The sequence below is a fragment of the Bos indicus x Bos taurus genome, chromosome 26, assembly GCF_003369695.1.
Source record: "Bos indicus x Bos taurus breed Angus x Brahman F1 hybrid chromosome 26, Bos_hybrid_MaternalHap_v2.0, whole genome shotgun sequence".
Taxonomy (NCBI): Eukaryota; Metazoa; Chordata; class Mammalia; order Artiodactyla; family Bovidae; genus Bos; species Bos indicus x Bos taurus.
In genome coordinates this window covers 14,000,397-14,004,015 of record NC_040101.1, presented here as the reverse complement: position 1 = coordinate 14,004,015, position 3,619 = coordinate 14,000,397, and the positions used below count along the sequence as shown (strand labels likewise).

At 45.5% G+C, this 3,619-nt stretch overlaps 1 non-coding gene across 1 annotated transcript; it reads left to right on the top strand.

Moving 5' to 3' along the window:
* Positions 1 to 1,383: 1,383 nt before the first annotated feature.
* On the top strand, positions 1,384 to 1,455 carry TRNAC-ACA. Its single transcript has one exon. It is a non-coding gene; the product is annotated as a tRNA-Cys (tRNA).
* Positions 1,456 to 3,619: the final 2,164 nt, after the last annotated feature.

Genomic DNA, 3,619 nt, shown 5'->3' with positions numbered 1-3,619 from the left:
AGATTGACTTTGAGAAGTGGGTTGGTATTGCAAGAATTTTTTAATTTCCTGTAACTCACAACAATTTTCCCCCAGTGAGACTTTAGAACCACTCCTGCGATGGTACATTGACTGCATTTGTGGAACGATCTGCTGCTTGAAACAACTGATAAAGAAAAAGAAAACCCAAGGAAGGAAGGACACGAATGGCATTACCTTCCCCCCCCAACCCCCCATCACGAAAAGTTTAGTAAGGACTTCCAAGTAAACGAAGGATCCACCACTTCAGCCTACGCGTTTTAAAAAGTGAAGTAAAAATGGCGTCACTTACACTTCTGAACTGAAAAGAATTTGGGAAAAGCAGATTATTATTAATTATTTTTAATAGCTTCTTAATTAGCCCTTCAAACAAGTTTTTCAAAATCCCCAAAGGTGTCTAATTTGCATGACATGTTTTTACTTGTCTATGCATTTCATTAGCAGTACTTCTTTTTTTAAAAAACCTAACAGCAAGACAGTATTACGCTTTCAGAAGGTGGACAGGGGAAAAAAAAAAGGAAAGAAAAAGAACTTGAATCATTGCTCCAAAAAGTCTTGTGTTTCTTGTTGCAGTTCTGTGGTGTCTTGCCTGTATCTCAGGGCACTTATTAGAGCTTGTCTGTCTTTCAGAAATCACTAAACAAATCCGTGAGAGTGAAAACCTGCGTGGAAGATGGGCTGCTGAACGTGATCCACCAGGGGCGGGGGTTTATTAGGCGGATGACCCCTTCTTCTTCCCAATAGCAAATCCATTACAATAATGGGCTCCGGAGCCATCAGCGGGTCAGGAGCCCGACGTGTGGACACTGAGCAATCCGCACACGGCTGCTTTTTACAATGTGTGAAGCCAGGCAGAAAAGCGGCACATTTGATTGAGAACAGAGGAGAGCGGCCGAAACCAGCCTTCCCTTTGCACCAGCTTCCGGGGGCGATTCAGGGCTGGGGAACAGGAGAGATGACACTTGGCAGCCTAGGGTGTGGGGCTAAACAGAGGGCCTGGGACCCGGAAGGAGAGGAGGGGGAGCTAATTAATGCTTTGCCCTGCTTGCCTTGCACTCCTCCCTTTTGTACCTCTGCCGCCAACAGGACAACACTGTTAAGAAAAAATAGCAACATTATCTAGTGCTTAGCATGCGCTAGGCCTTGTCCGGAATGCTTTACTTGAATTATCTCATCTTTATCCTGGCAGCAAAATAAGACCCTTTATTGCTCCATTTAACAGATAATAATCATTTCCTATCTCACTTTTATTGAGCATTTACTATGTGGCAAGACCTGTACTATATATGTATTAACTCAGTGAATCATCACAACACCCAATGGGGTTGGTTTTTTTTTTTTTTTGCCCACTTTACAAATATAACTTCCCTGGTGGCTCAGGCGGTAAAGCGTCTGTCTACAATACAGGAGACCCGGGTTCGATCCCTGGATGGGGAAGATCTCTTGGAGAAAGAAATGGCAACCCACTCCAGTATTCCTGCCTGGAAAATCCCATGGACCGAGGAGCCTGGTAGGCTACAGTCCATGGGGTCGCAAAGAGTTGGACACGACTGAGCGACTTCACTTTCACTTTCACTTTACAAATGAGGAAAGACAGGCACAGAGAAGTTAAGTAACTTGCCTTGGTCACACAGCTGCTGAACGTCGGAGATGAGATTTGAAGCAAGGTGGTGGGGCACCATCTCTTATCATCCTTGAAGGCCCATCCTCCCAGGAAGTCTTTCCTCCCAGGAAGTCTTCCCGTGGATCTGCAGGTCTCTTCTTCTTTGGCCGCATATTATTGTGTGTGCTGTCCTCTGAGAGTATACGCCATGGGAGAGCAGGGCTCATGTTTTCTGCCCCCTGGATTCTCAGCATCACCCAGCCCATTGCCTTGCATGTAGCAGGTACTCAAGACGTATTTGTTGAATGAAGGATGTAACCACAAAACAACTTTAGCTTTGAACTTGAGTGCCAGGTGGAATTTAGCACGTAGGGCGTTGCTAGGAGATAAGTGACTGTGACGGTCAGTTTTTGGTGTGTCTGTTTTTGGTGTGTCAATTTGATTGGGCCAGGGAACATCCAGATAATTAGTAAAACATTATGACTGGGTGTGTCTGTGAGGGTATTTTCGGAAGAGACTAGTATTTGATTTGGTCGCCTGAGTGAAGAAGATCACTCTCACTCATATGATCAGCATCATCCCAACCCTTGGGTGACTATGTGGAACAAAAAGCTGGAGGAAGGTGAATGTTTCCTCTTGCTTGAGCAGAGACATATATCTTCTTTTGACCTTGGACATCAATGCTTCTAATTCCTGGGCTTTTGGACTCAAATTGGGACATACCCCCTTGGTTTTCCTGGTTCTCAGGTCTTTGGGTTTGGACTGGATTTAACTACTGCTTCTCTGGACCTCCCTGGTGGCTCAGACGGTAAAGAATCCACCTGCAGTGTGGGAAACCTGGGTTCGATCCCTGGATTGGGAAGATCCCCTGGAGAAGGGAATGGCTACCCACTCCAGTATTCTGGCCTGGAGAATTCTGTGGACAGAGGAGCTTAGTGGGCTATAGTCCATGGGGTCGCAAAGAGTCGGTTACAACTGAAGAAACTTTCACATCACTTTCTGGACATCCAGCTTGCACAGGGCAGATGACGGAGTTTCTTGGCATCCATAATCATGGATGGTTCCTGATTATTAACAGAAACCTCCTCTTCTAAATAAATACCTCTATCTATATATCTTTTTATACAATTCTATATAAGGCAGTGGCACCCCACTCCAGTACTCTTGCCTGGAAAATCCCATGGACGGAGGAGCCTGGTGGGCTGCCGTCTATAGGGTCGCACAGAGTCGGACACGACTGAAGCGACTTAGCAGCAGCAGCAGCATATAAGTGTGAGGGACAAGGAAGCCTGGCATGCTGCAGCCTATGGGGTTGCAAAGAGTCAAACATGGCTTGGCTGCTGAACAACAACATCTATCTATCTATCATCTATCTGTCTATCTCTATCTATCTATTTATATCCTATCAGTTCTGTCTCTCTGGAGAACCCTGAAAAATACAAGGCACAGTACTGTTTATTAAATTTCAAGGTTATTTGTCTTCTTTTCTTACCTACTAATGGAAATTTCTCTTCTGGAGTCACACTCATTAGCACTCAGAGGCTGTCATGGCAAAATCCTTCCAAAATAGCCCCAAGTATATTCGTGGGAGGAAGAGAAGCTAAGTCACCAACAGGAAGAGTGTTATGGCTCAGCACACAGGAAGAGTTTGAAATACAGGGCTGGCAGCCTCTTGCCTCTGTGCTGGGGCAAGGATGGGAAAGTGCAGGCCCCAGAGGGCTTGTGAAGATTTGGGGTTTCCTGGGAGAGCGGCATGGAGAACCCAAAAGGCTTGTGCCAAAGCCACGTGGAAATTTTGTGATGTTGATTCATCTTTCCAACATACCTAGTTTCCAGCAACACACAACTAATCAACGGTAGTAGAAGGCATGTAATTGGCACCTCTCTTATTATCAGATGCATGAATCAAGAGAGAATCTTTCTCTAGTTGGAGCAGGAGCTTAATCAAAGCGGTGCAGGACTTTGCTTTAGGACACGTCTTCCATTTTCCTCTGGGGT